The 24,614-nt window shown below is 36.3% G+C and overlaps 1 pseudogene; it reads right to left on the bottom strand.

Annotated features, from left to right (window-relative positions):
- LOC133175353 (piggyBac transposable element-derived protein 4-like) overlaps window positions 1–23,761 on the bottom strand; it is a 33,802-nt pseudogene extending 10,041 nt beyond the window's left edge.
- Window positions 23,762–24,614: the final 853 nt, after the last annotated feature.

The raw sequence follows: 24,614 nt of genomic DNA, 5'->3' as shown, positions 1-24,614 counted from the left end.
TTAGCATGACGATGGATAAAATCTTGAATTTCTTTTTGTAAGGGGGGAAATCCATAAGAATCAAAATATTCGATGACTGGACTGGACAAATACAAACATATCCAATGTTCTCCAGGTTTACCTTGAGGATCCGTATTCACCACAATGGCTTTTTCTTGAGGTCTTATTTGATCCGGTAATAAATCTAAAGGGTACACACCACCAGAAGAACTCTTTAATTCTCTGGATAAAACTTCTTTTAACTGTCCTGTATCCATTAGTAATCAATACTGACTTCTCTCTGTTTGTTGATTTCTAACAGATTATCGAATTCTGCATACACCACACAATTTAAGGTGTTCACCGTATTCTTCGTAAATTGGACTTCTACTCTCAGATTTCCGGTTTCTATGATGTGGAATTTATCCGATTGCGCTTCTTGATCTTTAGTGAAATCCCAGCCCCATAAAGTGTATCCGTTTTTATACTCTTCTAGGGTGATGTCCGGGGCCCAATCTTCTCCTAATTTTCCCAGTGCTTGATATAAACTCAGATAGGATCTCAGATATAAGTCTTCATTGAAATTAGGTTCGAAACAACGAGTACTCATGTTCTCTCCGTTGATACTGACATCTAATTTCTTAATTCCCACGTTTTGGAAATGAAACGGATTTTTAGTTTTATCTCCGTTAAAAGCCGCATTGTCCACAAAGCCTAAAATGATGCGTTTAGGCATCTGGCTTTGAAACAGATGATCCGTGATTTTAGATTGAGTTCCTGTGGGTATGGTAAAGGTTTTCACTTCGACTCTTCTCAAAGGATATTTAGCTCTGTGAGTGTTCAAACCTTGATTAATGCCATTCATCATGACTGCCGTGGGTTTGACTTTTCTTACCCACAAGATCATGTTCAATATTTTGACTTTTCCCGTACTTCCTGCTTTGATCATCATATAGAACTGAGGTTTAGCTCGATTAAATCTCAAATGGACGTCTACTCCATTGGGTAGAAATCGGTCTTGTTGAAATAGATCCAGATGTAAACGATCAAACAAGGTTATTTTCTTACTATCATTTATGGCCTGGTGACGTTTTCTAAATCCTTCGTTTTTACAATTTGCCGGTAACTCTAGGACTATAGGTTCGTTAATGGTCACAGTATCAGCAGCACCCTGTGCACCCTTGGTTACATCAAATGTCTTATTTTGAGCCACTCCAAGGTCTGCTACCCCCACTTCGTCCATGTGTCCTGCTGTATCTTTTCCCACAGACTACAAGCTCTCATCTGTGTCATTAAAGTTCTGAGTTTGTAAGAAAGTAATTTCTCCAGATAAGCTTTGTAAGGATAAGTATCGGTTCCAGGAGTCACTATTTTTCCATTGACACTGAGATCGATTTCCGTAAACAAGGAATGTAAGATATTACTCACCGGGGCGCAAGTATTCCCAGCTCCAGTCAGATTAGTACCATCATCTTTGGTAAATTTACACACCATTTGAACATACGTTTGAGATAAATCCAGATATTGATCTCCTTGTCCTTTAATTTCAAATTCAATGGGAGCCGTATCCGAATCTAAAGTACTGGAAATGGGGTAATATTCTTCCCATTTGGAGTCTTCTAAAGCAATATTAGTCGGGGGGACTTGGAACAATTCTAAATTGTTCATCTCACACGCACAGGAATCTGGTTGCAACATGATGTGTCTACTAGGATTGCTTTTTCACAAATGAAGGTCAATATCACTTGACTCCCCTATTTATAGTGTCAGTCAAATATATCTAAAGGACGTGTTTTCTTAGTCTGAATTCCTTCTTGTTTTTTTTTTCTTTTTCTCTTAGGACCTCGGGCTAACACAGGTGTCTTTTTTCTTCTTTTCTTAGTACCTCCTAGATTCATTCTTTGTTTCACCATTCCCGAAGTATTTTTCAGGGCTTGTACTCCGTGAGTTTTGACAGCGTCTTTTAAAGATCTCTTATTTTCTAACACATCTAACCCAGTTCTAGCAGCAGCAGTCAAGGCATGTTTAGCTCCCGTTTTCAGTAAATCTGTGAAAAAAATCCTCTGCCTCTCTGTCGTCTTTTTCTTCTTGTTATTTTAATCACCATTCCCGATCCCCTCTGTTTTTTCATTCTCTTTCTTCTTTTCTTAGTACCTCCTAAATTCATTCTTTGTTTCACCATTCCCGAAGTATTTTTTAGGGCTTGTACTCCGTGAGTTTTGACAGCGTCTTTTAAAGATCTCTTATTTTCTAACACGTCTAACCCCGTTCTAGCTGCAGCGGTCAAGGCGTGTTTAGCCCCTGATTTCAGTAAATCCGTAAAAAATCCTTCCCCTCTTTGATAGTTTTGGGGTGGATAATAATAAGCTGGTGGTGGGGGTGGAGGTGGTTGCTGTTGGCCTCCTCCAAATAATCCTCCTATTAAGGGAGCTGCTACTTTAAACAAGGATCCTAAAATACCGTGTCCTTTTTGACGTAATAAACCTCTATGATAGACAAACTGTCCGTGTCCTCTTTGTCTCAATAATCCGGGATGATACTGCATGTTTCATGACTCGTGTCAGACTGATCTAAATGCACTCAAGTGACTCCTTTTTATACCCTGTCTTACGGTTGAATACAATACAGACAGCATACCAGACAAGTCATTACCCCCAATAGGATGTAACAAAAAAGCTGTACACTCATCTCAGTACACTTTTCTGAAATGAAGTTTCACGACCGATTTTCCACTTAAAAAAGGCATGGGAGTCCCTAAAGGAGTCATGATATGAATTTCAATGCTATCGAAATGTTTTTTACTCATTTTTAAATATTCCGCTCTAACGGGTTCCCATTTAGCTTGTTTTTTATCTTCCAGATTGAGTGTATAAGGAACCACTCTTAATAATTTCAAGGCATTGGATCCTACCGTCTGGGGTTCAATTAAGTCACAATACACGTACATGGATTTCAGATTTTCATATAAATCTACGCGTACGGTATATTGTTGCCCATGTAACTAACGTTGATCCATTTGGTCATGTTTTCTGTATCGTTCTGAAGAATCACCTCCTTACTTTCTATTCTAGCTTATAAGCTAAGGCTGTGGGGAAACGAATGCATAAGGGATATTTTCTAAGTTCTTTCCCGATAAACTGATACATCACTTTATCATGTTTGTCATGATATATTAATTTCATGGCATTCTCTTTTTTAGAATCACCCAAAAACTTCCACAATTTTTTCAAACTTCTTTCCAGTCCAAGACTGATTTCATCTGTTAAAGCCATGGGATGAATGTAAGGCCCCGGTCTAAAGTGAATTCGCCTAATTTCCATCTTCTGGTCTTTCCTTATGAGATTAGCAAATTCAGTATGGGCCCAATCTAACAGTACAGGACATTGGCTTAATGGCATCGCATCTATGGTTTTCATCTTAAATCTGTCCCATTTAAAACATTAGGTTCTTGGACTCCTGGAGCATAAAACTGAGGGAGCAGGATGTCATAATAAGCCTCCTCTTCTGTGATGTTTTTCAATGAAATGGGATACATCAATTCTGTTAAAGCCACTTCCCATTGTCCATCTGTTAAATCTATTGTTTGTGGTAATAAGGTTTTAAATTGAGCAGTCGTATTACTCGGAAAAGATTGCATGGACCCATCACTGGGTAAAGTCATGTAAAAACTACTGCTCTCGGTCATGTTCAGTGAGATACTGAGACAAAATAACTTATGACCCTTCTATTTATAACAACAATTTTTGTTTTTATTTTTTTATTTGGGTATATTTACACATCTTCTGTCATGGAAATCATTCTGTTAAACACAAGGTTGACAAAAGAAGAAATATTGAAGACAGTCTTAAAAGGGAATGCAATAATGTACATGTATAAGTGTCTCGAAGGTCAAGTCCTTTTTTTTTAAGAAAAAATATTATCTTCATCATCATCTTCTATTTTCCAAGTAATGTTTTTTGATCTGAGAAAAAAAGGGATGCGACAATGCACGTACTCTATATAAGTGTCTGGAAGAAGTCCTTTTAAGTCTTCTTTTTTCTTGGTCCAAATAAAATCTTTAGGACAGTCTTCTAAATTCCAGCACCATTCACCTTCATCCAGAATACCATGATCACCCGAGATCGACCATTTGTATTGAAGATAACCCATTCATCGCCTCAAGACAGTATTGCTTCCTTCTCTTATTACAGTCTTCAGGATTGAATTTCACTCTTTTTTCCAACCACACTTTTTGTTTAGATTGTTCTGGATGGGTTTTCTTAAACCCCCACAGTTCCTTAAGGAAATTCTTAATAGTCCACACTTCTTGATTAGATTGTTCTGGATGGGTTTTCTCGAAATCCTGGATAGCTTCGTCTTGGGTTTTCATCCAAGGTCCCTTCTTGTCAATACATCCTAAACTCTCACAATACCAACGATACTGCATATTTTGCGTCTGAATTTTGAACTTGACTTTTTCAGAATGAATAATTTTTTGGTCATACCTCTTTATATACCTTTTATTTTTTTTTTTTTTTTTGGGTGGTGTGCAAAAATAGGTTTGACCTACTTTTTTTTTTACTGAGACAGTAATGTGTACATTTTGTTTACGTTATGCTGAGTCAGTCAATACACAGGTAATACACAATCTTGGCAGAGTTTCAAGTCAGTCAAGCTACCCATTGTGACGTCATTGTAACAAAATGTTTTACACAGCTGAAGAGAGAAAAATAAGACATTTTTTTCTACTTTTTTTTTTAATTCACAACAATAACAACAATAAAATAACAAACATGGAATACTTTGGCATAGTTCTTTTTGAATAGGAAAAGTTCTCCTCATGTACAAATATTCTGTTTCACAAGCACAGTCCATGATGTCGTATCCTTCTTTGAGCACTTAGTTTACATAATCTTTGATACAATCTCGGACTTCTTCCATCCATTTCCCTTGAATCTAGGTCCTTGCTGGTCCCTCTGTTTTGTGAGCCAAAACATATTTTACTTTCCATTTAAATTCCTGATACTGGGGTTGCCATGACCCTAATAATAATATTATGCGTTGTCCACATTCATGGTCCGGTAATTTGATTCTCTTATACAGGTACACATCATTGACTCCTGTTTCTCCCGGATTCTTATCCATGAAATCTTGGATACATTCATCTTTGTTTTTCATCCATTCTCTTTTTTAGTGGAACCTGAATGCTCTTGCATTTTCCAACGATACTCTGAGCTTAAAAATTCCATGGTGCTCTGTCCTCAGTCAGATTAGAAATGAAAAAAAAAATCTTTGTTGTTTCCCCATTTTATATACGCTGTTGTGTATCTATTTTTAGACATTAACCCTGTGCATTCGTGGTCTTCTTAGGGGTAGGTGTATGATGCATCATCGTAGGACTAGGCATGATATAACCCACTGAAGAACTGACACATACCATCCAATATTCTCGATTAGGATCGTGTAAAGCTAACATGACCACACTGGTGATGATGAGAGATATACAGATAAATGTGCGAAATAAACGATTTCTTCTCGAGGAACATTCTCTCCACAAAATTTCCAATGAGGAGTTATTTGATCTGATCCGTTTGGGGAATCTATGAATCGAAACTAGGGGGATATCCCTGCCACCGAACTTCGACTTCTTGAATGATTTTTTTCCCTACGCGTCGCTTTTTATACTCCAAGATTTCCTCCACTTCGTACACGTCGTCTTTTTTAATGATCTTTTGTAATTCTTTCTCGTAAAAAGTCCATTCTAATTCCTCTCCGTTATAATCTTGCACTCTATACACGCAAGGATACCTTCCAGGAACTCTTTTAGAAATGGTAAACAGTTCTGTGGTCCAGTTAGGTAAATATCCTTTTTCAAATGTGCGTTTGGCTTTACTGATGCGTACCTGATCTCCTTCTTTAAACTGAGGTTTAGGAAACCGTTTCCGATTTGATTTCCCATATAAAGTTTTCCAGACTTTTAACACATTAGAAGCATCCACTTGAGCTGGTGCTCTTTTGATACTCCGATGATAGGTATGATTGTAAGCATACACTAAATCCGGTAAAACCTCTAAATACCGTCTGGATTTATGACGAGTAAAATAACGCCACATGCGTGCTTTGAGTGTACGCTGAAATCGTTCCACGATACTGGCTTTAGTGTCCGTATTACGAGTGGTAAAAAAATGAATGGATTTAAAAGTTTGTAAGAATTCTCGATCGGTAAATTCTTTTCCTTGATCCGATTGAATGCGGACGGGACGTCGACCGTCTTGTTGAAAAATCTCTTGTAATCCTCGAATCATTTCCAGACCTGTTTACCCATATTGTTGTCTCTCAGTATTACTTTATTAGATTTGTCAGTGAGATTTGGCATTTCCCCGTAAGATTTCAATTTTCATCCATTGTACATATATTACTAGAGAAAACTACATTTCTGATAACCAAAAATGAATATAGTCTGATAACAAAGAAAAAAATAATACCTTGCTTTCTTTCGAGGGGTTTCTGTCATTTTTAAACCACTGCGTTTTGGCAACCCGAAATCACTTAAGTGTTAGAAAATTTTCTCTTTTTTAGCGATTAAAAAGCGTCAAACTGAGACATCATAATGAAAACTAGCTGCCAAAATCCAAAGGAAAGGATTTTCCGATTTCCGTATTTTCATTATAGCAAAACGTGAGACGTATTATGGACACAAAATCCGTACAAAATACGGCGAAATCGTAAGAGTAAACAGGTTTCTTTTCCTGTTTTCTGTTTTAAAGGCACTACCCAGGCATATTTAGATAAGACGTCAATGGCACATAATAAAAACGCATATCCATCATTGTGTTTCTTTAAACTGGACACATCTGCTAAATCTAATTGCCATTGTTCGTCTATATCTGTCACTCTAGTCTGTTGTCTCCGGAATTTTCTTTGAATGGGTTTATGTAAGGTATAAGTATCTTGCTCTTTTAACCATTCTCGAATCTTTTTCAGGGAAATTCCTAAAGGGTTGACCTGACGACACAAAGCTTGTATTCCTCCGTAGCCTCTTTTAGGATCATAATAAATCTCTTTTAAAATGTCTTCCGCTTGTTTCTTTTTCATATTTTAGGCAATGAAAGCCAATTTTCTTCAATTTTTGCTAAATTCTTTTCTTCTTCGTCTTTTTCCAGTTGGGTTTTTGATTCCTTTTTAGCTCAAAAGGCTCTAAAGTCTTTTTCCAGTCGGGCTTTTAATTTCTTTCGAGCTAAAGGACTATATCTGGATCCTACCCTTGTCCCTACAGGGGTTGAAATGGATTTTTTAATGACGGTTCCTGGATCTTCTATAGGTCTACTCACTGGAGTGTCAAAAAATGAAGAAAATCCACTATCGTCTATTTCGTGACTTTTAGGAGTACTGATTTTTCCAGGTCTCTGCATGGCTTTTATAAGGTTTCCATTGCTCACGTATTCCAGAGGAGTACGCGTCTCTTTTAAAGCTTGAGCAAATTCATCTAATCCTTTAGGAAGGGGATGGTTTTTAAGAGAATGAGATCTCATACTATCAGCCATTAAATCCACAATGTTAGAATCGGGAACTTTTTGACCTCGATAACTAATTTCACCTTCTTTATTCCAGCTCAACACCTTGGTTTTCTTTAAATGATTTAATAATAATCCAGCTTTTCTTTTCATGTTTTTATTGACTGTTTCAAGGATTTCATCTTCAATCTCAGCTGGGCCTGCTGGTAATGCTGCTGCTGCTGGAGCTACTGCTGCTGGAGCTGCTGCTGCCGGAATTTTCAGTTTAGAAATAGGCTCCTGTCTAGCTTGTTGTAAATAATTCCTATATCGATGAAGTTCCTGGCCATATAAAGCGACTTTTTCTTCTGGGGTTAATCTTCACGTTTTGTAATCTCGTCCAATTCCTGACCTAAACTGATGGTTGATTGAAATTCCGGAGGTTTGGGTAATTTTGCCTTGAGATCATTCAACAGGACTTCGGGAACTAACACCATTTTACGACTCATTTTCCTAGGAGGGAAGAAGCTGCTCCAAAAAGTAAAGGAGCGGCTGCTGCTAAAAGAGGGAAGAAGCCTCCTTTTTTGCTGGACTAACAAAGCTCGTCATCTCTGGACAGATTGAGGTTTGACCAGTCTCCTGAAGATGTGTTTCTTAGGACCTAGTTTTCGTTTATGAGCCGAACTAAGAGGTAACACTCCTTTTAAAAGGTTGTACACGATCTCGCAGATTTAGAGAATACAATCTCCAGAACAATGTTTTAAAATACCCGTCTTTAATGGAGAGGAATAGTGAGGGTCAGATAACACTCTTAAAAGAGGCCAATGAGGTTTTAATCGTGTAGAACAGCAAGTCCTTCTTTTCTTCTTCTTCTTAGCCATCATGGGGTTAAAATGAGGACATGTCCCAGGTTTCTCCCCCTTTTATACTCTCAAGGAGGAGCATACATGTCGTGTTTGTCCTTCTCGTATTTGTCTCTATTTTTTTGGGTGACGTAGATTTTGGAACAATATCAGCATTTATATCTCATTCCTTTAGGAAGTTGAGGTGTAGAAGCGGTCAAAGGTTGAAAGCGTGCTATTTTAGGAGTGTGAATGGGTACTTTAATTCTAGGAGAGGGAATTCCCACATTGACTTGAGGAAACACTTCTAAATCGGTAGCTCTTTGACTGCCTATGGGTCCCATAGGAGGATTTATTCTCATTTCAGCTTGTTTTTTTTAATAACTCCCCAATAGTTTTTTGTCTTTGTTCCTTATAATACTGATTGATTTCGTTTTTCAGACTTTCAGGTATAGCTTTTCGTTGAGCTGGAGTTTTTGGAGTAGTTTGTTTCTTTCTACCAGCAGGGGGTTTTCTTTTAGCAGCAACTGGTTTTCTCTTTTGAGGTTTTCTCTTAAGAGGTTTTCTCTTCTTTCTGCTCTTTTGAGCTGCTCCTCCTACTCGGACCATCCAATCTGGAAACACTCTTTTTTTCTTATTATTGACTCGCACTACCACACCTTTTAAACGACGAACACGTCGTTTCTTAGGTGCATTCCATTTAAATAAATGACGAATGATCACTCCGCCTAGAAATCCGGCTCCTCCGCGTTTTAAAATGGCATTTTTCCTGTCTTGATCACTCGCCGACTTATCGGCTATGATACTTAAATCTTGACGATGATTATAATAAACTTTTGGGTCTGTTTATTGATAGGTAAGACCCCATGTATCAAATTTCGAGATCCCATAGCAAACCAATTCAATAAGGCTTTACGCCCTAATTCGATTAAATGGGCTCGCTTGGCAGGATCTCGCTCCCGCTGTAAACGTCGTAACGTTTTCACTAATTTACTCTTGGCTGAGAGAGGTCGACCCATGATGACTGTATAATGATAAATGACAAGTTTAATGCTGGTACATTTTTATTTATGCTCTTGTGCCATGTGTACAGTTAACAATTCAAACAATCGACTTCTCAATCTGTATTCGTCTGGGGTCTGTGGACTCAAGTCAACCAGGAGATACCCGTGAGGAACACTGGTGGCTTCTTGACAGGCTGACATCAAATGAGGTAAGGCTAATTGTCGACTCAAGACACTGATTTGAGATTTGTCTCTGGGATTTTTAAACAACACTAAATAATGAGCATTCAAACTAATGGTGCGATGCTGTGGTGCCCGATCAAATAAATTCTGAGTGATGTAAATCACACTGGTATTCCGATGATGCGCTTTACGGGTAAACTAATCCACGATCGATTCGATGGCTTTTCCTCCCATCATGTCAAAAATGAGTAAGTGAGGAATAGTTAAATTGGCCACTAATTTCTCATCGTCTTCTGGAATATTTCGAATGAAGGAGACCTGATCTGTTAAAGAAGTGTAAGCAGGTTGCCATTCTCGATAACACCAGACAATTTTTTGTGGAATGGGGGTAATCCAATGTAAATTTTTCACTAATTTCTTGACAAATTCCGTTTTCCCCGATTTAGAAGGTCCTGCTACCACCATGGTAAATTCGTGTTTTAATTGAAAAGACGGGAGTGTCTCGTCAGGTTGCATGATGACAAATGAAGACAAAGGTAGTTTCAATGCTTTATTTATAGTTAACAAACACATGAAATACAATCATCTAATTAATAAACAAATTTTAATAGCCATAAGGTATAGTGTTATAATCTTTCAAGATCTGTCTCTTGTCATAGACAATTCTGTACTTTTTCTCTAAAGGTACATGTACTGTCTTGACTTCATGTTGACGGGTCCTCTGTATTTTGTAGGGATACGAGACATTGATTTCATCAATTTCTTTCTTGAGCATTTTTTCTAAAGTCTCTGGTGATACGATATTGGAAGCCCGATAATTAAGAGTCAATCCTTTGACTTTACACACGGAATTTCCCTTGGCGGTGAGGTAAGCATAATTTTTAGGGCCTCCTGACATGAATTTGGTAATGTGGTCCCCGTCTAATTCGTCGGTCCATTCTTCTAAACTGTTCCCGAGGGTAGGATTAAATTGTCCCTCCTTATGTTGGTACACGATACTGTCCGTATCGAAATAAAGGACCCGATTTCCTAAAGGTTGTAAAGTCTCGTACAGGTGTAATCGGGCATGAGCGGTAGTGAAACAGGCCAGTACCACGTTTCCGAAGGGGCACTCTTCTACGAATTCCTGTTTCTCTTGATAATTCACCAGCATCATGTCCGATTCTGGCTGCTCTTTATTTTCTAAGAGTTCTATCCCTTTGATGTCAATGGTCGAATCTTGCAAGAGTTGCTGTAATTCCTCTTCTTCGGTCAAGTATCGAGTTTTAGGTAATAACAGGCGTTGAGCGAATTTTCCCCACAAGCAATTTAAAAAGAGTTTTGCTATAGTTCTTCGCACCGGATTTTTTTTCTATACTTAACAGGTCCATTCTTATACCTTCTCTTTCTATTACTTTACGAATGTAATCTAGTTTCTGTTCCACCGTCTGACAATCAGGTGGGAATCCAGAAGCTTCCTGTTTGATCTTTAAGAAGGTATCGATGTAAGATCTGAATAAATCTTTACTACTTTCTGGAAAATGCCAAACCTCGTAAATCCGCTCTAAGGTATATCCCATGTCTAGGGTTTTATGTAATTCTGTAGTCACCCAGGTACCTGTAAGACTGCGTTCCTGGTCTGTGTGTTGACATCGATGTTTAGAAGTAGAGTCCTGTTGTTCCGATCTTGACTTCTCCCCCGTTTCTAGCATGTAGTATGTTAGATCCGTTCTGGTAAGTCATCCAGCTTAACCAACGACAGGATTTGGCGGAATATTGTCGCGCAGACTGATACCCCATGTTGGGAATGATGGCAATGGTATCTTCGGGCATGAATCCTCGACGGTAAGCTAAATTGGCCGCACTGGCAAAAGTGATGGATTCCTGGAAGGGGTCTACATTTACCAAGCTCTTGAGAGTGGCTCTAAACTGAGCACAGCATCGTCGTAAAATATCGACGTCTGAAATACAATAGTCTAAAAATTCATTCTGGAAATCAAACACTTTTCCGGCTTGTTGTTCGTACCATTGGTAAAAAGCCTGTCGTTCACTTATAGACATGTCGTCCGCATTGTATTTATCTGGAGACGGATAAGGGCCCAAATAATTCTGGTTCTGTTCAGTATTGAAACAATGAGGGAAATAGCCTTTCAATTCGGTGAATCCGAAAGCAGAGGGCATTTTAGACAGAGCAAAAGGTAAAAAATTAAAAGAGTCGATGAATTCTAATCCGCAGATTTGCATGGATAAGATTTTACTACCGTTCATGATGACTGTAGGCTTCATGCAGGCAGAATGCACTAGGTAATTTAAAATGAACTGTCCGTCATATCCTTTGAAATTGTTGGCAATGATGAAGCCTGTGTCGGGTTGTAATAACCAGTCCATGAAGTGTTTTAAGGTATCTGGGCCTTTAAACACGTGTTGACGGGGTCCCATGTGTCGACAGTGAGGACAGGGTTCTTCTATGAGTAAGTGTCCGCAATGTTGACATACGCGGTGTGCCACACACAGATTAGGGACGTGGATGCCGTTTTCCTGTGTACATTCGAAATCGAAATAAATATAAAACTGTAATGTCTCTACCTTTCTTTTTCTCAGGCTTCAGTTGAACGTAGCACTGATGATCCGTGACTACAGTTTTCTTATAGATCTTACGTTGTTTCTGTCCTCCGCAATGATGATGAGGGAGTAATTTTTTAGGCATCCATTTCTCACAATGCTCGCATCGTCCCATTAAACTGCATACAGTTGTGGCCGTATTCTTACTGTGAGGCCGTAAATGATTTTGGTAACAAGTTCTGCTCTGAAAAAATCCCTGGCACTGGCTACATTGAATGTGGCTCCCGTCTGGAGGGCAGGAAATGTCTGTTAAACAAAAAGAACATCGGTAAGGACACTTGGTACGATGCTCTGTGATGTTTCTGTACCCCACATCGCAATGATCACAATAATATTGATTGCCCGTCACAGCTGGCATAGCCAAAATGGCATCGTAATGATGGTCGTCTAACAGAACATTTAAAAAAGTTCCATCTCCGCAGCCTTTGTAAATGGGCTCCAAACTGAGTTTAGAGGAGGTGGATTTGAACTGAAATATTTTCAGTCGATAGCGAGGGACTAACACCTGTTGTAATTTTCCCCATTCTTCGGGTCCACAAGGCTGATGGATATCACAGCAAGCTTGTTCCATGAGAGCTATAGCTTCGTTTTTCTGGTCATTAGCTCTTACATCTCCTAACCTCATGCGTTTCCATAATTTTTCCCATTCAACTAATCTCTCTGGATTTTCCGGTTTTTGACTGTGTAACCGGGTGACTACGATAGCCCGAGCTAAACAAAATTTATCCCTAGAATTGTGGATCTGAACGATGGATTTTTTATTCTTTTTAAAACTCTCCTTATCGACCATCAGGTGTTTGGTATTCTGTCCACCACTGCCTTCTGGATACTTGACATGAAACATGTCGAATTCCATAGAGCCGTCTCCCAGTTTAAAATCTTTCTTGGAATGTTGCACGGCTTCTACTTTGTTTAAAATGACGTCCTCGTTAAAATGTTTACATTGAGTAAACTCGTACCAAATGTCGGAATCCAGAGAAGGGTGGTGAATGTTCAGGCGTACATAATCGTTAGGGTTACACTGCATTTGATATTTGACATTTTGTAGCATGTCTCTAAATAATCGCCAAATAAATCCTCTGTTTTCCTCCTCTGGAAATTCTTTTAAATTCACTTTGTAGACATCTTCTTTAGCTTTAAATTTTCTGGAATGCTTAGCTTTATTGAGTCTTAATTGGTAATACTGGGAAATGGCCTTTGGCTTCTGGGGTGGTGAATGGGGTGGTGATGAAGACGGAGAGGGTTCTTCTTCTTCAGGTAGATTCCGTAAATGTTGTAAGTGTTGAGCTCGGTTGGCTTTGGCTCTCTGCAATCTTTCTACCAATCTTGCATTTTTTTCCCTCAGAGCTAATTCTCTCGTTCTCTGTCGAGAAATAATTCTTTCTAATTCTTTCTCCCGTTTTTTCCATCACATAAGTTGTTGTGCATGTAACAATCTTTTCAATGCTCTATCAAAATTCATTTTGATAGATCTGACAACAAAATGAGCTGAAAGTCGGAGAAAGACTGTATTTATAGAGCGTATGACGTCACAATGCATAGGTAGCTCGCTGATCCAAAACTGTGTATTGAGACGTAGACAGTACGTCCAAACGTAAGTCAAACTTATTTTTGCACACGAAAATCCAAAAGGGTATATAAACTAGAGCTGGAAATTTAGGATCAGTCTTAGTGGGCACTTGGAACTTGACAGACGTAAAAAAAAATATGGCAGAGGAAAATGCAAGAGATGCCTTACCAGCTAGTATTATGTATATTTTCTTTGAATAAATGGATTTCACTGTGTTATTGTTTTTGTTGGTTTTCAGAAAATAGAGAGAGAGAGAGAGAAAAGCTGGCTGGCTGTATGAATGACACATGATGTCACAATGAATAGGTAGCTGTGATTTGAATCGCTGCCAAGTTTTTGTGTGTATTGCCTATGTATTACTGACTCAGCGATTTTCCACAGCCTACACAGTAAGCACAAACGTAGATCAAACGTACCCCTTTGCACACGACTTTTTTCTTGATTTTTCCAGGGTGTGTACTAGGTTGAACCAGCCATATCCCCCAGGGGTTAAAAATGCACTCAGTTGACCGGCCTATCCAGGATCGGGGGGGGGGAGTGCACTCAGTTGACCCGCCTATCCAGGATCGGGGGGGGGGAGTGCACTCAGTTGACCCGGCTATCCAGTTGACCCGGACCCAAAAATACCAGCCTATCTCCCCACTCGGCCCCAAAAATACCCGGCTATCCAGGCTGCTTATACTACTGTTGTCTAGGAAGGGAAAGACAGCAACCCTACCCTCAACCCCCTCTCTTCCCACATTGTCCAACTCCTGCTTAGTTTTCCTTCCGGAATGTTTTTTCTTCCTTATTAGATTCTTCCAGAAAATGAGATTGAAAGGATATACTAACCCTCACGAATAAGGTATTTTAAGTTATGTAATTCTGCCTCCAATGATCTCTTGCGTTGATTGCATACCGGTAAATCATGTTAGTGCTTCTAACACCATACCTATAACCACTATTAAGGTTTTCTTGTCAATTATCAATTCTGTACCTCCGTACATTTGGCAGGTTTAAATGTCAAAGTAAGCCGTCGACTGTAAAAGTCAGTGCTTCTCGCAAAAGTCCAGTACCCACAACTTGAGACCAAAACGTATAAGTTTGTCACGGGTGAACTGCCTGATTTCTGAGTACTGATGCTTTGATGCTACCATCCGTTCATCCACTGACACAGACTCATATGGCTGAAACAAGGACTGCGATACGGATTCTACATGTTCCAAAAGACTGCGTACTCTTGTTAGCTTATCATCTGAATAAAAAAAAATATTTTATTTAAAATCAGTACAGGTATATTTTAAGCAAGAAAGAATTAATTTCATCTGCGTCTTTTTTTCAAAATCATTTCTCTTATCACAACTTTTCTAGAACTTTTCTCAAAGTTAAATTTGTTGCCCTTCACTGTTAGCAACAGCTTCAAATGTATGAAATAGCTAGAGATTACTTTAGCTCCACACAACCAACAAAATTGTAGTTAAGGATTAAGAATAATGTTGGTATTTATATAAATCTGTTAATTTCCTCATAAAAAATCTTATTTGCTCACCTTTATGATTTGCAGAAAAGACAAATCTTTAAATCTTGTGATGCTCATTACAGAGGAAACAACTGTTACATTGTTTTTGTACAACGGACAAGTTTACCAATATCGCTCTGAAGTTTGGAGATTCAATACTGACATGTAGATCAAAATGCCCACAAACCTGCAATTGAAAATGAAGAATATTATCTCACTAAATTACAATATACACTATATATAGAATCACGAGGCTATTTAAAATTTTTATCCTCAGAAAAATGGGTAAATTGAATTTTGATTTTAAAAATTAAAGTGCTTATATAGAACTAAACCTTTGCAAAAAATAAAAAATAAAATAAATAAATAAATATATGCTCTAAGTTCTGTGGTTCAAAATTTATCAAAATGGTTAAAGTTTATGACAGAGACTTAAAATTACAGATGGTCAGACAGGACTAGGACTGGGTATTGGCAAGAAATTTCGTATTGCCATATACTGTGATATTTCAAATTGTATTGCAATACGTACATGTATTGCAATATTTTCAATGAAAATAAAAATGGTATTTTAATATTTAATTAACTTATATTTACATAATAATTTATTAAAGAAAACCTAAGTCCAAGCATACTGCTCGTATATCAGTGCTACAAAAATGTATTGCAATAGATATTTTTGGTCTGTGTACTGCGTACTGCGATATATAGGAATATCAGCATTAATGCCCAGCCCTAGACAGGGCAAAAACAATATGCCCCTGATCTTCGATCTTAGGGCATAATCATACGATTACACTTATTAGCATTCAAACTCGGAATAAAATTTTGTTCACGACATTACTAAATACATGTATTTACCTGTACATCTCTTCAACAGTGACCCTTGTCCAGTTACCCATGCTGTTTGCATATGATAGACTCTGACCCTTAGAAATCAAAGCCTCTGCATGGTGATTGGTGGAAATACAAGTCTGTAGAATTATTAGGGTCAGGGACAGAAGAAAAAAATCCACTGGCTTCTGAAATGCTTGAACTGCATGCCTAAAATGACGAAAATACTTGTAGTAAAAATTGGAATGCAGAAATGAGTACTTCAATCAGGATTATTTTTTACAAGCTTGAAGAGAAGCAGGAAGTTGTGATGCATAACAAATTGATTTAATTATATTGTATACCTAGTATTACATCAGCCGTGATACAAGCATATTGAATTAAGTGAGACAGCGTCGTGGAACTATGTCTCACCTTCAGTGTTAAAGAAGTATATTTTGTCCAAACAATATTGAATGAAAAATGTCAGGGGTTCAATGACCACAAGTGGACAGGGCTCAAAATAATTGATGCCCCACTTGTCTGGGGCCAGTGATTTTTTAATCTGGATTAGTACATTGTAGAGGACATGTGTCCATTGGGTCAGTGTTTTTTTTTTATTACAAAACAAAATTCAGTCACGGTTGAGCTAGTTAACTTGCCAGGTTTGTGTGTTCAGGTTACTATTTTATAATATCACAATATAAACAAAATTAATGACAAAATCAGACAAATTCTCTTTCTACATGATTATAATCACCTATGTCATGCATCATCTTTACCTACCTTGATGAACATCGAAAAAAAGGAAGATAACGACAAAATTGATAAATTGATTGATTAAGATGTTTTACATCCCATTCGAAAAATTTTCAAAACGTTCAATGAAAAGGGCACCTGCCGTTCACATTCACATGTTGTATCAGGCAATGCTTTATACAGCATTGTCGGACTATCCCTCACAAAGTTTACTTATCTAAACCGATTATTTAAAATAAGTTATCCGCCGAAACATGGCTGAAATATTGCCGACTCGGCGTTAAACAATCAATCAATCTTGTTTACCCGTGGGGACTAGGGGCAAAGTAAATCCGAAGAAAACAGATTTGTAAGATCATAGAAATATTCTCTAATATAATTATCTTAACATGTAACCCCAGGAAAAAATGTTTTCTTCAACTCTTGAATTTTTTTCCTCCCGCGTGAAAATACTGCATTACTTACCTGAATTGATGGAGGTTTGATGCGTTAAACTGTTTGTCAATTTCTTCTATTTTGCGCGAAAATTCAAATGTAATTGGCTTTTCAATGTCGATGTGTATGCGATTACTTCTTTCAAAACTTTCAAAAATATACCAAATGAAAGCTATTCTCTTCTATTTTTCAAAACTTAATTTACATTTTCCTATTACGCTTTTACTTTTTGCTGATTCCCTTTTACAGTCAATTGTTTATGTTTTACGCCATAACAGTTTGACTATTGCATTAAACCCAAGAATTTTTTCAATTATGTCATAAAATATCTGTAAAAAAAATTATATGAATAGTTTCTTCAAAGTGTCCTGATTATTTAGGAAATAAGTTTTGTTTCGAAACATTACTTTTGTTTTTTGGGTAATTAAACAAAAAATGACCACCAAACTGAAATTTTTTGGAAAAATTCAACTACTTCTAACATATTTTTCACTTATATCATCATACTGCACATGCATTCTAGTTTAAAATCCTGAAGTGGCAATAGAATAGACAATTGGATTAAAAAGTTTCAGAATTTTTATTAGTAAAATTTCTTTTGAAAAAAGAAAATATCATTACACCTTAAAAGACTTTCTAAAATACATAATCACAAGAAATTATAGTTTTTTATGCTTCAAAATGGTAAAAGGGGTATAAATGATTAAATCTAGACCTTGATTGAGTATCTTCTGTTGTATGTGTGACAAAAAATTGGCTTTTTGATTGTTATTTTACATATTTTTTTCATTTCTGGTTTGAAAAGTTTCAATTTGAAAAAAATATGAAGAAATAAAATTCCCCAAATTTCACTTTTTTGTCCGTTCAAGTCAATTCTTTAAATCAAAGCCAAAAAAGAATTTTTATTTACGAGTTCTCTTACAAAAAATACTAGATTTTGAAGTGACCCTATGTTACATTATTGTGTTGCACTCCTGACATCTGATATGTATTTTATTTAACATTGTTTTAAAAATTGTAACACACAATAACCCATTCTTACTTTGTAAATTAATTTGTCGTTTTGATATTTTTGATCGTTTACGGCAGGTTTTTCATATATTGAAGACCTTGAGACATGATTATTTGCAGAGTGTAATATATATAAACTGTATATAAAACTATATGCGAAATTATGAAAACTATTCCCTGAATTGACTAGAAAATTTCTGTAATTTGTTGATAGACATAGTGTTTTGAACATCAAATAGTATCAAACTTTTTTTAACTCACTTTTTAGGAAAGATAGTTGAAAAGCATTGGTAATTATAAAGCAGTTTTGTTGCACTCCTGACTGCAGTAAACTCTAAAATTAAAACCGTAGAACACAAAAATTCATAAAGTGTTGGCAACATCAAGTGGTAATGAAACTGTGTAATGTTTATAGTCCAATACTTCATAATTAAAACAGATGAAAATATTTAAAATTCGCATTTTATCTGGAATTATTCCCTATTTATGCCAAAAAAAAAATAGCATAAATGTATATTTAGAACATAAAATATATTTTATAGCATATTTTCCTTTAGAGGAAAAACACAGTAACCCACCAGAAAAATTCTACTCATCATTTTTTCTTTATTTTTATTCTTATTGGATGATTTATAATTCTAACATACTTGTTGCACTCCTGACCAAAAGCATTGGGGCCTTTAAAAGTAGAATTGTGAAGTGAAAATTACATACGAACTTGTTCTGTTGTTTCGGTGAAGTTGAGGAGGAATTACTTGAATTTTATGACAATTTTTTACTGTGTTTATTTTTAACATTCATTAAAAAAATCACAAAAAAGATAAAAACACATCTGAATTGATAAAATTGAAAAAGGAAGGATTTTAATAATAAAACTGTCAATAATTTAGTGTTAAATTACACAAACAGATCATTATTAATTAATGAATACGTCTAAGCATGAATAGAAGTGTTTTCATCACACAACTTGAATCTTTAAAAAAAATGTGTTGCACTCCTGACCTTAAAAATATAGATCTGAAGCACAGACAGATCCTGTAATTGATAAATCTATTTGGTAAAAATGTTCTTTGTGTCTTTCTTTTCCAAAATAAAAATCAGAAAATCATATAATGATAATAGTTTTTTCATGCTTCGGAGCAAAACATCAAATGTTGCACTCCTGACATTATTGGGTATGCACATATACTTGACTCTAATTAATGCTGCTTGTGATTTATATAACATTTTTAAGTTTTAAAATGTATATCAGTTATTGTTTTACACTTTGAAAATTCTTTTTTGTCTTAATTTTCTTTCAGAATTTTACAATTGATGTTTTTTTTTTCGCAACACTACATTTTTTCTGTTGCACTCCTGACATGGTATAACATTTTTTTAAACATCAGCCATGACCACAACTTGATTAAACAAAAGTTACTACAGCGCACATTTAAAGCTCAATACTTTGAATATTATCTGGAAAGTCTTTATTTTCAACATAAAGCATTATTATTTATTTCACAGATCTCCAAAAAATATTGATATTTCAAAATGTCACAAAAAGGTGTTGCACTCCTGACAATTTTAGCATCATTTTTGGGCGTAACTTTTTTGTTAATTGAGATATCAACGAGATATTTGGCAGGTATTTAGACACTATCGAAAGACATATGCTGAGACATAGAAATCTATTTTCATTGCCTGTATTTTTATTGTAGGTTGATAAATATGCGTTTGGTCATTTTTTTTTTTTTTGAATTCACCCTTTTACAACAACGAGGAAAGTTTTAGAAAATGCACATTTAATGATATTCATACTTTCGGGGTTTTTAGCTCTACTGGTCAGAGACCAGAAGAGCTTATGCGATAGTAAGGTGTCCGTCGTCCGTCCGTCTGTCTGTAAACAATTTTTCAAAATGCTACTCCTCCTACAGTTTTGGTCTGATTTCAATATAACTTCGCACACAAGTAGACTACACTAAGATACATAATTTAGTGCATCGGTTTTTGATTTCGATGAACGGTGTTGCCATGGTTACTAAAAATAGAAATTTCTGTGAAATTCCTTTAAAACCCTACTCCTACAGTTTTTGTCTGATTTCAATATAACTTGGCACACAAGTAGACTACACTAAGATACATAATTTAGTGCATCGGTTTTTGATTTCGATGAACTGTGTTGCCATGGTTACTAAAAATAGGAATTTCTGTGAAATTCCTTTAAAACGTTACTCCTCCTACAGTTTTGGTCTGATTTTAATATAACTTGGCATACGAGTAAACTACACTAAGATACATAATTTAGTGCATCGGTTTATGATTTCGATGAACGGTGTTGCCATGGTCACTAAAAATAGAAATTTCTGTGAAATTCCTTTAAAACGTTACTCCTCCTACAGTTTTGGTCTGATTTCAATCTAATTTGGCACACAATGAGAATACACTACGATACATATTTAATTATGTATTTCGGTTTTTGATTTCAGTGAATGATGTCATGGTTACTAAAAATAGAATTTTCTGTGAAATACTTTCAAAACGATACTCCTCCTACAGTTTTTGTTAGATTTCAATATAACTTGGCACAGAAGAAGACTACATTAAGATACATAATTCTATTTATTGTTGCATGTTGCAAAGTTTCAAATCCAAGTGCTACTTTTCCTTTGTTATACATACAGACCAGTAGAGCTACAGTCTCATCAGAGACTTCTTGTTTTTTCGCAGTTTAGTCCGAGTTAATCGTTAATAAAGGCATTAAATATAAAAATTTGATAACCGTTTTGCATATAAATAAATGCCACAGAGTCTCAAGATGACAATGATACCTGATTATTGAAATCCATTAATGAACGAAGCTATGAAGTTTTTTTAGAAAAGTGTTACAGAAAAAAATTGCTTACCGGTCAACAGTGAGGTTAAAGGGTTAAGCTTGATGGGTCATTCGGATGAGACTTTAAAAACCGAGGCCCCGTGTACCGGTAGGCGTTGGCAAGATAAAGAAACCTCACTGCTCAATGGCCCTGGGTGCTGAGTAAACGTCTAAATTTGAAGCCCTTCACCGGTATTTGGTGACGTCTCAATATGAGTGAAAAGTTCTCGAACGGGACGTAAAACAACACACAATCAATCAACCAACTAAACCTCGATGATCAGATCTGACACGGAATTTCCTACCTACCAGATACGTGTTTTGTTTAAAATATTCAATGAAGTTTACAGCCAACAATTCTTTGTCAGGGTCGCAACGATTTGTCTCAGCCTTGTTCAAAGTTCTACTAGCATATGAAATAACTCTTTCTTGACCATTTTGTACTTGGCTGAGAACAGCCCGAATGCTGTAATTGCTGGCATCGGTATCGAAAATAAATCCTTCATTTGACATAGGAAGAGCCATAATTTCTGGTCCTGTAAGACACTGTTTAATCTTTGTAAAAGCTACATCGCAGTCGTCTGTCCATATGAAATGAACGTCTTTCTTTGTTAATTGTATAAATGGGCGGGCTTTGGCCGAAAAATCTTTGACAAATTTTCATATGACGCCATTTCCAAAATTTGACGAACTTCTATGACATTTGTAGGTACAGGCAACTCCATTATCTTGGATATATTTTCAGGATTGGTTTGTACACCATTTATGTTCACCACATAACCTAAAAAGGTAATTTCTTGTTTTAATTTTAACCCAGCTTGTATACATTTTAAAACTTCTTTGACTCTACTTATATGTTACTCAAAAGTGGATCCTAACACAATAATATCATCTTAAAAAAAAATTAAACAAGTCTGCCACTGGAGATCACTTAAAATAATTTAAAGAGTTCTTCGAAGCTTTTGTGCACTTCCTTTTAATGCTGACTGATGTTTTTCATACGAATTATTAGGCCATTACTTATTCACTGAACTGTCTACGGATTTTTCCGTCCCCCCCCCCCCCGATCATGACAAGGAGCACACGGCGGGTGTGACCGGTCGGCAGGGGATGCTCACTCCTCCATGGCACCTGATTCCACCTCTAAATGTTGAGGTTCGTGTTTGCTGTGCTCCAAATTTGTATTGTTTCCTTGGACTTTCGAGATTGAATACTGTTCGTTATCTTCATATTTCATTTTAATCCTATTGGCACGGTTAAAATTTACCAAAGGCCATATTTTGTGAAAAATGCCAGTTTGGGAATATCTGATTCTTTGACAAGGTACTTAATGATACCCAGACGTTAAATCTAAAGTCGAGAAAGTTAAAGCTCCAGTTACGGCTCTAGACAATCCTGGATTCTAAGCAATGGAAAAGCGTCGTTTTTAATTACATCATTCACCTTCCGGTAGTTAGAACAGGGTGTTCCATTTTTCTTCATAACTAAATTCAAAAGTGATGCCCATTAAGAATTAGATTTGCGAATAATGCCAGTTTCTCCATATTTTTTATTAATTGTAATTTTATGGGTTGGCACCACCAGTATCCATCTCATGTTCGGTCTAAAACTAGATCGTCTTTAGAAAAAAACATTGCTGTTTTCAGAAAGTAGATCATAAATTTCTCTTTCGATATATTGTAAGTCATCAAAACGGTTGTCAACAGCATTGCTATACAAATTTTTAAATTGTTCACATGTTCTGGCAATTCTTTGTATGCTTTTGTATCAATTTCAGTGACATCTCTGATCATCAAAGTGGTAGATTCTGGATTCTTTACTTCACCTACAAAAAGTTGAACACCATGCATAAATTCATCTGCTACACCTATAACAGCATATTGATAAACGCATTGTGCAGTATTGGTAAGGTCAAGTAACCTCACAGATATAGTAATATTGTTCTCAGTACTGACAAGAGTATTTGCCATATGAAGTTCATATCTTTCGATTAAAAGTTCTGATTGTTTAATTAATAACTCGTTTTGTTCATCGGGGTCTTCAGATCTCTCACCGAATGCATCTTTTGACTGAACGGTGATATTTCGTAATTCTCTGCAGCTGTTGCTCTACGACATTTGCTCTCTGTAGTTGTCTGGAAACAAGGAATTTGCTTTTTGTGAAGTTTAAGTATCCCCCTATTCAGTAATATTTCTGCAGGCTTATTCTGCTCTGCATATAGAACATCGACTCCCAAAAGACAATTGTCATCTATTTCTGCAACTATAATGAGCTGATCAGTTAGGAAATCTACCAATTCCAATGTAAATTTTCCTTCACCAAGTACTTCCTATTTCTCTGCCACAAGCTTTCAAAATTCCAGTGGTCTTATCTAATTTAGATATCGATAATATTTCAATAATACACAATGTTTACTCTCTTAGTAATTTTGATGTTTTATGACTGGGAATAGTGTGTATATCTGGTAGGCCATGGACACAAATGTGTTTGTTTGTCTGTGGAAATTTATTTTTTTTACTTGCCAGAATCTAGACTTTAGGACACCGAAGGCCCTCTCAGCGCAATTCCTTGTTTGGGTGTGGCTCTCGTTATACTTCTCCTGCTGTCGGGTCTGAGGAGAGAGAATTGGTGTCATTAGCCATGGGCGGAGAGGGTAACCACTGTCACCCAAAAGCCAGCCCCCACCTGGTAGCTGCTCCATCATTTCTGGGATGTTGCTGTTTGCACAACACCAAGTCATCAATATTCAAGCGTAAATTTATCGAGTACATGAATAATGAGCTAAACCGGACATGAACAGACAGAAAATATAAACCTTTATATGAGATTTTTTTTCTCGGTCAAACACCAAAGGTAACATTAATTCACTTAGATTAAACATAGTAACACATAAGTAAACTAAATAATCTCATTAGTGTCGACAATCAAGACGAAACAAAAGAGATAAACGAATTCATGCACAGTCCGAATATCCTCGACATTGTTTACATATACCAATAAACTCTTGTATTCTAGACTTCTACATGTACATCATGTCATAAAACAACCATATCATGTAAAAACAAATTGTTTACATTTAATTTCAAGCAGTGGGTGTATGAAAACTACATTAAATATGGAAAATTATACATTACGAATTGAAAAATTATACAATACAAATGGAAAATTATAGAATACAAAATTATACAATACAAATAAAAAAATATACAATACAAATGGAAAATTATACAATACTGTAAGCTCCCTGTGGATGGCCAAGCTTAAGTTTGGGGACGCTACAAAATAATAACTGGCAGTACTCCTCTACTAAAATCTTTGGTCCCTTGGTAATAAGGAAAACATAAGATTCATCTTGGTCTCAATAATATTTATTAATCATAATACAGGCTACTATTATAAAAAAGGGGGTGTACAATGGCTATAGTAGGATGATCTCCGGAGTTAATTATAATTAAATAGGTGTCCAGTGTGTTGGGAGATAATTGTCGAACATTTTCTCACCTGGAAACACAATAGTATGGCTATGGTGAAAATATGGGCGGATTTTGGATCTTTACTTTGAATTTACGCGCCTGACAACTCGGCAAATTATC

The sequence above is a fragment of the Saccostrea echinata genome, unplaced genomic scaffold (assembly GCF_033153115.1).
Source record: "Saccostrea echinata isolate AGI-Se365-2 ecotype Australia unplaced genomic scaffold, CSIRO_AGI_Sech_v1 ptg000062l, whole genome shotgun sequence".
NCBI classification, from domain to species: Eukaryota; Metazoa; Mollusca; class Bivalvia; order Ostreida; family Ostreidae; genus Saccostrea; species Saccostrea echinata.
This window is presented reverse-complemented; position numbering and strand designations above follow the sequence as displayed.